This window comes from Hoplias malabaricus, chromosome 3 (genome assembly GCF_029633855.1).
Source record: "Hoplias malabaricus isolate fHopMal1 chromosome 3, fHopMal1.hap1, whole genome shotgun sequence".
In the NCBI taxonomy this organism is placed as follows: domain Eukaryota; kingdom Metazoa; phylum Chordata; class Actinopteri; order Characiformes; family Erythrinidae; genus Hoplias; species Hoplias malabaricus.
In genome coordinates, this window is record NC_089802.1 from 24,408,017 (window position 1) to 24,420,023 (window position 12,007).

A 12,007-nucleotide genomic window follows, 5' to 3' on the forward strand; every position below is an offset into this window, starting at 1 on the left:
CACAAGAGGAGATCAAAACTTTTAAAAAATAAACAAATAAACAATAAATGAATTAAAAATAAACAAACAAGTAAAAAAACAAATAAACAAAAAACACTGGAAAGCCAGTCATTTATTTTGAGTTTTGAGGCTTTTTAGTTTACAAGCAGCTCTGTAACAAGAGTTACTCTTAGAACAGGCATTACAAATAGTCTTCTACAGCCAACAGTCATTGCTTATGGCCGTAGCACTCTTAGGAATCCCGAGCTTGTGCGCTTAGTTAATACTTGGAATTGAGACTGCCAGGGAACACTAGGCGCTGTAAGCTTTTTAGCTTAAGGCTCCGATTGTGAAGATTGTAGCTACAGTCATTTAAACACAAGAGGAGATCAAAACTTTTAAGAAATAAACAAATAAACAATAAATGAATAAAAAATAAACAAACAAATAAAAAAACAAACAAACAAAAAACACTGGAAAGCCAGTCATTTATTTTGAGTTGTGAGGCTTTTTAGTTCACATGCAGCAAGAGTTGCTCTTAGAACAGTCATTACAAATTGTCTTCTACAGCCAACAGTCATTGCTTATGGCCATAGCACTCTTAGGAATCCCGAGCTTGTGCGCTTAGTTAATACTTGGAATGGAGACTGCCAGGGAACACTAGGCGCTGTAAGCCATTGAGCTTAAGGCTCCGATTGTGAAGATTGTAGCTACAGTCATTTAAACACAAGAGGAGATCAAAACTTTTAAGAAATAAACAAATAAACAATAAATGAATAAAAAATAAACAAACAAATAAAAAAACAAACAAACAAAAAACACTGGAAAGCCAGTCATTTATTTTGAGTTGTGAGGCTTTTTAGTTCACAAGCAGCAAGAGTTGCTCTTAGAACAGTCATTACAAATTGTCTTCTACAGCCAACAGTCATTGCTTATGGCCATAGCACTCTTAGGAATCCAAAGCTTGTGCGCTTAGTTAATACTTGGAATGGAGACTGCCAGGGAACACTAGGCGCTGTAAGCCATTGAGCTTAAGGCTCCGATTGTGAAGATTGTAGCTACAGTCATTTAAACACAAGAGGAGATCAAAACTTAAAAAAAAATAAACAAATAAACAATAAATGAATAAAAATAAACAAACAAATAAAAAAACAAATAAACAAAAAACACTGGAAAGCCAGTCATTTATTTTGAGTTTTGAGGCTTTTTAGTTTACAAGCAGCTCTGTAACAAGAGTTACTCTTAGAACAGGCATTACAAATAGTCTTCTACAGCCAACAGTCATTGCTTATGGCCGTAGCACTCTTAGGAATCCCGAGCTTGTGCGCTTAGTTAATACTTGGAATTGAGACTGCCAGGGAACACTAGGCGCTGTAAGCTTTTTAGCTTAAGGCTCCGATTGTGAAGATTGTAGCTACAGTCATTTAAACACAAGAGGAGATCAAAACTTTTAAGAAATAAACAAATAAACAATAAATGAATAAAAAATAAACAAACAAATAAAAAAACAAACAAACAAAAAACACTGGAAAGCCAGTCATTTATTTTGAGTTGTGAGGCTTTTTAGTTCACATGCAGCAAGAGTTGCTCTTAGAACAGTCATTACAAATTGTCTTCTACAGCCAACAGTCATTGCTTATGGCCATAGCACTCTTAGGAATCCCGAGCTTGTGCGCTTAGTTAATACTTGGAATGGAGACTGCCAGGGAACACTAGGCGCTGTAAGCCATTGAGCTTAAGGCTCCGATTGTGAAGATTGTAGCTACAGTCATTTAAACACAAGAGGAGATCAAAACTTAAAAAAAAATAAACAAATAAACAATAAATGAATAAAAATAAACAAACAAATAAAAAAACAAATAAACAAAAAACACTGGAAAGCCAGTCATTTATTTTGAGTTTTGAGGCTTTTTAGTTTACAAGCAGCTCTGTAACAAGAGTTACTCTTAGAACAGGCATTACAAATAGTCTTCTACAGCCAACAGTCATTGCTTATGGCCGTAGCACTCTTAGGAATCCCGAGCTTGTGCGCTTAGTTAATACTTGGAATTGAGACTGCCAGGGAACACTAGGCGCTGTAAGCTTTTTAGCTTAAGGCTCCGATTGTGAAGATTGTAGCTACAGTCATTTAAACACAAGAGGAGATCAAAACTTTTAAGAAATAAACAAATAAACAATAAATGAATAAAAAATAAACAAACAAATAAAAAAACAAACAAACAAAAAACACTGGAAAGCCAGTCATTTATTTTGAGTTGTGAGGCTTTTTAGTTCACATGCAGCAAGAGTTGCTCTTAGAACAGTCATTACAAATTGTCTTCTACAGCCAACAGTCATTGCTTATGGCCATAGCACTCTTAGGAATCCCGAGCTTGTGCGCTTAGTTAATACTTGGAATGGAGACTGCCAGGGAACACTAGGCGCTGTAAGCCATTGAGCTTAAGGCTCCGATTGTGAAGATTGTAGCTACAGTCATTTAAACACAAGAGGAGATCAAAACTTTTAAGAAATAAACAAATAAACAATAAATGAATAAAAAATAAACAAACAAATAAAAAAACAAACAAACAAAAAACACTGGAAAGCCAGTCATTTATTTTGAGTTGTGAGGCTTTTTAGTTCACAAGCAGCAAGAGTTGCTCTTAGAACAGTCATTACAAATTGTCTTCTACAGCCAACAGTCATTGCTTATGGCCATAGCACTCTTAGGAATCCAAAGCTTGTGCGCTTAGTTAATACTTGGAATGGAGACTGCCAGGGAACACTAGGCGCTGTAAGCCATTGAGCTTAAGGCTCCGATTGTGAAGATTGTAGCTACAGTCATTTAAACACAAGAGGAGATCAAAACTTAAAAAAAAATAAACAAATAAACAATAAATGAATAAAAATAAACAAACAAATAAAAAAACAAATAAACAAAAAACACTGGAAAGCCAGTCATTTATTTTGAGTTTTGAGGCTTTTTAGTTTACAAGCAGCTCTGTAACAAGAGTTACTCTTAGAACAGGCATTACAAATAGTCTTCTACAGCCAACAGTCATTGCTTATGGCCGTAGCACTCTTAGGAATCCCGAGCTTGTGCGCTTAGTTAATACTTGGAATTGAGACTGCCAGGGAACACTAGGCGCTGTAAGCTTTTTAGCTTAAGGCTCCGATTGTGAAGATTGTAGCTACAGTCATTTAAACACAAGAGGAGATCAAAACTTTTAAGAAATAAACAAATAAACAATAAATGAATAAAAAATAAACAAACAAATAAAAAAACAAACAAACAAAAAACACTGGAAAGCCAGTCATTTATTTTGAGTTGTGAGGCTTTTTAGTTCACATGCAGCAAGAGTTGCTCTTAGAACAGTCATTACAAATTGTCTTCTACAGCCAACAGTCATTGCTTATGGCCATAGCACTCTTAGGAATCCCGAGCTTGTGCGCTTAGTTAATACTTGGAATGGAGACTGCCAGGGAACACTAGGCGCTGTAAGCCATTGAGCTTAAGGCTCCGATTGTGAAGATTGTAGCTACAGTCATTTAAACACAAGAGGAGATCAAAACTTTTAAAAAAATAAACAAATAAACAATAAATGAATAAAAATAAACAAACAAATAAAAAAACAAATAAACAAAAAACACTGGAAAGCCAGTCATTTATTTTGAGTTTTGAGGCTTTTTAGTTTACAAGCAGCTCTGTAACAAGAGTTACTCTTAGAACAGGCATTACAAATAGTCTTCTACAGCCAACAGTCATTGCTTATGGCCGTAGCACTCTTAGGAATCCCGAGCTTGTGCGCTTAGTTAATACTTGGAATTGAGACTGCCAGGGAACACTAGGCGCTGTAAGCTTTTTAGCTTAAGGCTCCGATTGTGAAGATTGTAGCTACAGTCATTTAAACACAAGAGGAGATCAAAACTTTTAAGAAATAAACAAATAAACAATAAATGAATAAAAAATAAACAAACAAATAAAAAACAAACAAACAAAAAACACTGGAAAGCCAGTCATTTATTTTGAGTTGTGAGGCTTTTTAGTTCACAAGCAGCAAGAGTTGCTCTTAGAACAGTCATTACAAATTGTCTTCTACAGCCAACAGTCATTGCTTATGGCCATAGCACTCTTAGGAATCCCGAGCTTGTGCGCTTAGTTAATACTTGGAATGGAGACTGCCAGGGAACACTAGGCGCTGTAAGCCATTGAGCTTAAGGCTCCGATTGTGAAGATTGGAGCTACAGTCATTTAAACACAAGAGGAGATCAAAACTTTTAAAAAATAAACAAATAAACAATAAATGAATTAAAAATAAACAAACAAGTAAAAAAACAAATAAACAAAAAACACTGGAAAGCCAGTCATTTATTTTGAGTTTTGAGGCTTTTTAGTTTACAAGCAGCTCTGTAACAAGAGTTACTCTTAGAACAGGCATTACAAATAGTCTTCTACAGCCAACAGTCATTGCTTATGGCCGTAGCACTCTTAGGAATCCCGAGCTTGTGCGCTTAGTTAATACTTGGAATTGAGACTGCCAGGGAACACTAGGCGCTGTAAGCTTTTTAGCTTAAGGCTCCGATTGTGAAGATTGTAGCTACAGTCATTTAAACACAAGAGGAGATCAAAACTTTTAAGAAATAAACAAATAAACAATAAATGAATAAAAAATAAACAAACAAATAAAAAAACAAACAAACAAAAAACACTGGAAAGCCAGTCATTTATTTTGAGTTGTGAGGCTTTTTAGTTCACAAGCAGCAAGAGTTGCTCTTAGAACAGTCATTACAAATTGTCTTCTACAGCCAACAGTCATTGCTTATGGCCATAGCACTCTTAGGAATCCCGAGCTTGTGCGCTTAGTTAATACTTGGAATTGAGACTGCCAGGGAACACTAGGCGCTGTAAGCTTTTTAGCTTAAGGCTCCGATTGTGAAGATTGTAGCTACAGTCATTTAAACACAAGAGGAGATCAAAACTTTTAAGAAATAAACAAATAAACAATAAATGAATAAAAAATAAACAAACAAATAAAAAAACAAATAAACAAAAAACACTGGAAAGCCAGTCATTTATTTTGAGTGTTGAGGCTTTTTAGTTTACAAGCAGCTCTGTAACAAGAGTTACTCTTAGAACAGGCATTACAAATAGTCTTCTACAGCCAACAGTCATTGCTTATGGCCGTAGCACTCTTAGGAATCCCGAGCTTGTGCGCTTAGTTAATACTTGGAATTGAGACTGCCAGGGAACACTAGGCGCTGTAAGCTTTTTAGCTTAAGGCTCCGATTGTGAAGATTGTAGCTACAGTCATTTAAACACAAGAGGAGATCAAAACTTTTAAGAAATAAACAAATAAACAATAAATGAATAAAAAATAAACAAACAAATAAAAAAACAAACAAACAAAAAACACTGGAAAGCCAGTCATTTATTTTGAGTTGTGAGGCTTTTTAGTTCACAAGCAGCAAGAGTTGCTCTTAGAACAGTCATTACAAATTGTCTTCTACAGCCAACAGTCATTGCTTATGGCCATAGCACTCTTAGGAATCCCGAGCTTGTGCGCTTAGTTAATACTTGGAATGGAGACTGCCAGGGAACACTAGGCGCTGTAAGCCATTGAGCTTAAGGCTCCGATTGTGAAGATTGGAGCTACAGTCATTTAAACACAAGAGGAGATCAAAACTTTTAAAAAATAAACAAATAAACAATAAATGAATTAAAAATAAACAAACAAGTAAAAAAACAAATAAACAAAAAACACTGGAAAGCCAGTCATTTATTTTGAGTTTTGAGGCTTTTTAGGTTACAAGCAGCTCTGTAACAAGAGTTACTCTTAGAACAGGCATTACAAATAGTCTTCTACAGCCAACAGTCATTGCTTATGGCCGTAGCACTCTTAGGAATCCCGAGCTTGTGCGCTTAGTTAATACTTGGAATTGAGACTGCCAGGGAACACTAGGCGCTGTAAGCTTTTTAGCTTAAGGCTCCGATTGTGAAGATTGTAGCTACAGTCATTTAAACACAAGAGGAGATCAAAACTTTTAAGAAATAAACAAATAAACAATAAATGAATAAAAAATAAACAAACAAATAAAAAAACAAACAAACAAAAAACACTGGAAAGCCAGTCATTTATTTTGAGTTGTGAGGCTTTTTAGTTCACAAGCAGCAAGAGTTGCTCTTAGAACAGTCATTACAAATTGTCTTCTACAGCCAACAGTCATTGCTTATGGCCATAGCACTCTTAGGAATCCCGAGCTTGTGCGCTTAGTTAATACTTGGAATGGAGACTGCCAGGGAACACTAGGCGCTGTAAGCCATTGAGCTTAAGGCTCCGATTGTGAAGATTGTAGCTACAGTCATTTAAACACAAGAGGAGATCAAAACTTTTAAAAAATAAACAAATAAACAATAAATGAATAAAAAATAAACAAACAAATAAAAAAACAAATAAACAAAAAACACTGGAAAGCCAGTCATTTATTTTGAGTTTTGAGGCTTTTTAGTTTACAAGCAGCTCTGTAACAAGAGTTACTCTTAGAACAGGCATTACAAATAGTCTTCTACAGCCAACAGTCATTGCTTATGGCCATAGCACTCTTAGGAATCCCGAGCTTGTGCGCTTAGTTAATACTTGGAATGGAGACTGCCAGGGAACACTAGGCGCTGTAAGCCATTGAGCTTAAGGCTCCGATTGTGAAGATTGGAGCTACAGTCATTTAAACACAAGAGGAGATCAAAACTTTTAAAAAATAAACAAATAAACAATAAATGAATTAAAAATAAACAAACAAGTAAAAAAACAAATAAACAAAAAACACTGGAAAGCCAGTCATTTATTTTGAGTTTTGAGGCTTTTTAGTTTACAAGCAGCTCTGTAACAAGAGTTACTCTTAGAACAGGCATTACAAATAGTCTTCTACAGCCAACAGTCATTGCTTATGGCCGTAGCACTCTTAGGAATCCCGAGCTTGTGCGCTTAGTTAATACTTGGAATTGAGACTGCCAGGGAACACTAGGCGCTGTAAGCTTTTTAGCTTAAGGCTCCGATTGTGAAGATTGTAGCTACAGTCATTTAAACACAAGAGGAGATCAAAACTTTTAAGAAATAAACAAATAAACAATAAATGAATAAAAAATAAACAAACAAATAAAAAAACAAACAAACAAAAAACACTGGAAAGCCAGTCATTTATTTTGAGTTGTGAGGCTTTTTAGTTCACAAGCAGCAAGAGTTGCTCTTAGAACAGTCATTACAAATTGTCTTCTACAGCCAACAGTCATTGCTTATGGCCATAGCACTCTTAGGAATCCCGAGCTTGTGCGCTTAGTTAATACTTGGAATGGAGACTGCCAGGGAACACTAGGCGCTGTAAGCCATTGAGCTTAAGGCTCCGATTGTGAAGATTGTAGCTACAGTCATTTAAACACAAGAGGAGATCAAAACTTTTAAAAAATAAACAAATAAACAATAAATGAATAAAAAATAAACAAACAAATAAAAAAACAAATAAACAAAAAACACTGGAAAGCCAGTCATTTATTTTGAGTTTTGAGGCTTTTTAGTTTACAAGCAGCTCTGTAACAAGAGTTACTCTTAGAACAGGCATTACAAATAGTCTTCTACAGCCAACAGTCATTGCTTATGGCCATAGCACTCTTAGGAATCCCGAGCTTGTGCGCTTAGTTAATACTTGGAATGGAGACTGCCAGGGAACACTAGGCGCTGTAAGCCATTGAGCTTAAGGCTCCGATTGTGAAGATTGTAGCTACAGTCATTTAAACACAAGAGGAGATCAAAACTTTTAAGAAATAAACAAATAAACAATAAATGAATAAAAAATAAACAAACAAATAAAAAAACAAACAAACAAAAAACACTGGAAAGCCAGTCATTTATTTTGAGTTGTGAGGCTTTTTAGTTCACAAGCAGCAAGAGTTGCTCTTAGAACAGTCATTACAAATTGTCTTCTACAGCCAACAGTCATTGCTTATGGCCATAGCACTCTTAGGAATCCCGAGCTTGTGCGCTTAGTTAATACTTGGAATGGAGACTGCCAGGGAACACTAGGCGCTGTAAGCCATTGAGCTTAAGGCTCCGATTGTGAAGATTGTAGCTACAGTCATTTAAACACAAGAGGAGATCAAAACTTAAAAAAAAATAAACAAATAAACAATAAATGAATAAAAATAAACAAACAAATAAAAAAACAAATAAACAAAAAACACTGGAAAGCCAGTCATTTATTTTGAGTTTTGAGGCTTTTTAGTTTACAAGCAGCTCTGTAACAAGAGTTACTCTTAGAACAGGCATTACAAATAGTCTTCTACAGCCAACAGTCATTGCTTATGGCCGTAGCACACTTAGGAATCCCGAGCTTGTGCGCTTAGTTAATACTTGGAATTGAGACTGCCAGGGAACACTAGGCGCTGTAAGCTTTTTAGCTTAAGGCTCCGATTGTGAAGATTGTAGCTACAGTCATTTAAACACAAGAGGAGATCAAAACTTTTAAGAAATAAACAAATAAACAATAAATGAATAAAAAATAAACAAACAAATAAAAAAACAAACAAACAAAAAACACTGGAAAGCCAGTCATTTATTTTGAGTTGTGAGGCTTTTTAGTTCACAAGCAGCAAGAGTTGCTCTTAGAACAGTCATTACAAATTGTCTTCTACAGCCAACAGTCATTGCTTATGGCCATAGCACTCTTAGGAATCCCGAGCTTGTGCGCTTAGTTAATACTTGGAATGGAGACTGCCAGGGAACACTAGGCGCTGTAAGCCATTGAGCTTAAGGCTCCGATTGTGAAGATTGGAGCTACAGTCATTTAAACACAAGAGGAGATCAAAACTTTTAAAAAATAAACAAATAAACAATAAATGAATTAAAAATAAACAAACAAGTAAAAAAACAAATAAACAAAAAACACTGGAAAGCCAGTCATTTATTTTGAGTTTTGAGGCTTTTTAGTTCACAAGCAGCTCTGTAACAAGAGTTACTCTTAGAACAGGCATTACAAATAGTCTTCTACAGCCAACAGTCATTGCTTATGGCCGTAGCACTCTTAGGAATCCCGAGCTTGTGCGCTTAGTTAATACTTGGAATTGAGACTGCCAGGGAACACTAGGCGCTGTAAGCTTTTTAGCTTAAGGCTCCGATTGTGAAGATTGTAGCTACAGTCATTTAAACACAAGAGGAGATCAAAACTTTTAAGAAATAAACAAATAAACAATAAATGAATAAAAAATAAACAAACAAATAAAAAAACAAACAAACAAAAAACACTGGAAAGCCAGTCATTTATTTTGAGTTGTGAGGCTTTTTAGTTCACAAGCAGCAAGAGTTGCTCTTAGAACAGTCATTACAAATTGTCTTCTACAGCCAACAGTCATTGCTTATGGCCATAGCACTCTTAGGAATCCCGAGCTTGTGCGCTTAGTTAATACTTGGAATGGAGACTGCCAGGGAACACTAGGCGCTGTAAGCTTTTTAGCTTAAGGCTCCGATTGTGAAGATTGTAGCTACAGTCATTTAAACACAAGAGGAGATCAAAACTTTTAAGAAATAAACAAATAAACAATAAATGAATAAAAAATAAACAAACAAATAAAAAAACAAACAAACAAAAAACACTGGAAAGCCAGTCATTTATTTTGAGTTGTGAGGCTTTTTAGTTCACAAGCAGCAAGAGTTGCTCTTAGAACAGTCATTACAAATTGTCTTCTACAGCCAACAGTCATTGCTTATGGCCATAGCACTCTTAGGAATCCCGAGCTTGTGCGCTTAGTTAATACTTGGAATGGAGACTGCCAGGGAACACTATGCGCTGTAAGCCATTGAGCTTAAGGCTCCGATTGTGAAGATTGGAGCTACAGTCATTTAAACACAAGAGGAGATCAAAACTTTTAAAAAATAAACAAATAAACAATAAATGAATTAAAAATAAACAAACAAGTAAAAAAACAAATAAACAAAAAACACTGGAAAGCCAGTCATTTATTTTGAGTTTTGAGGCTTTTTAGTTTACAAGCAGCTCTGTAACAAGAGTTACTCTTAGAACAGGCATTACAAATAGTCTTCTACAGCCAACAGTCATTGCTTATGGCCGTAGCACTCTTAGGAATCCCGAGCTTGTGCGCTTAGTTAATACTTGGAATTGAGACTGCCAGGGAACACTAGGCGCTGTAAGCTTTTTAGCTTAAGGCTCCGATTGTGAAGATTGTAGCTACAGTCATTTAAACACAAGAGGAGATCAAAACTTTTAAGAAATAAACAAATAAACAATAAATGAATAAAAAATAAACAAACAAATAAAAAAACAAACAAACAAAAAACACTGGAAAGCCAGTCATTTATTTTGAGTTGTGAGGCTTTTTAGTTCACAAGCAGCAAGAGTTGCTCTTAGAACAGTCATTACAAATTGTCTTCTACAGCCAACAGTCATTGCTTATGGCCATAGCACTCTTAGGAATCCCGAGCTTGTGCGCTTAGTTAATACTTGGAATGGAGACTGCCAGGGAACACTAGGCGCTGTAAGCCATTGAGCTTAAGGCTCCGATTGTGAAGATTGGAGCTACAGTCATTTAAACACAAGAGGAGATCAAAACTTTTAAAAAATAAAAAAATAAACAATAAATGAATTAAAAATAAACAAACAAGTAAAAAAACAAATAAACAAAAAACACTGAAAAGCCAGTCATTTATTTTGAGTTTTGAGGCTTTTTAGTTTACAAGCAGCTCTGTAACAAGAGTTACTCTTAGAACAGGCATTACAAATAGTCTTCTACAGCCAACAGTCATTGCTTATGGCCGTAGCACTCTTAGGAATCCCGAGCTTGTGCGCTTAGTTAATACTTGGAATTGAGACTGCCAGGGAACACTAGGCGCTGTAAGCTTTTTAGCTTAAGGCTCCGATTGTGAAGATTGTAGCTACAGTCATTTAAACACAAGAGGAGATCAAAACTTTTAAGAAATAAACAAATAAACAATAAATGAATAAAAAATAAACAAACAAATAAAAAAACAAACAAACAAAAAACACTGGAAAGCCAGTCATTTATTTTGAGTTGTGAGGCTTTTTAGTTCACAAGCAGCAAGAGTTGCTCTTAGAACAGTCATTACAAATTGTCTTCTACAGCCAACAGTCATTGCTTATGGCCATAGCACTCTTAGGAATCCCGAGCTTGTGCGCTTAGTTAATACTTGGAATTGAGACTGCCAGGGAACACTAGGCGCTGTAAGCTTTTTAGCTTAAGGCTCCGATTGTGAAGATTGTAGCTACAGTCATTTAAACACAAGAGGAGATCAAAACTTTTAAGAAATAAACAAATAAACAATAAATGAATAAAAAATAAACAAACAAATAAAAAAAAAAACAAACAAAAAACACTGGAAAGCCAGTCATTTATTTTGAGTTGTGAGGCTTTTTAGTTCACAAGCAGCAAGAGTTGCTCTTAGAACAGTCATTACAAATTGTCTTCTACAGCCAACAGTCATTGCTTATGGCCATAGCACTCTTAGGAATCCCGAGCTTGTGCGCTTAGTTAATACTTGGAATGGAGACTGCCAGGGAACACTAGGCGCTGTAAGCCATTGAGCTTAAGGCTCCGATTGTGAAGATTGGAGCTACAGTCATTTAAACACAAGAGGAGATCAAAACTTTTAAAAAATAAACAAATAAACAATAAATGAATTAAAAATAAACAAACAAGTAAAAAAACAAATAAACAAAAAACACTGGAAAGCCAGTCATTTATTTTGAGTTTTGAGGCTTTTTAGTTTACAAGCAGCTCTGTAACAAGAGTTACTCTTAGAACAGGCATTACAAATAGTCTTCTACAGCCAACAGTCATTGCTTATGGCCGTAGCACTCTTAGGAATCCCGAGCTTGTGCGCTTAGTTAATACTTGGAATTGAGACTGCCAGGGAACACTAGGCGCTGTAAGCTTTTTAGCTTAAGGCTCCGATTGTGAAGATTGTAGCTACAGTCATTTAAACACAAGAGGAGATCAAAACTTTTAAGAAATAAACAAATAAACAATAAA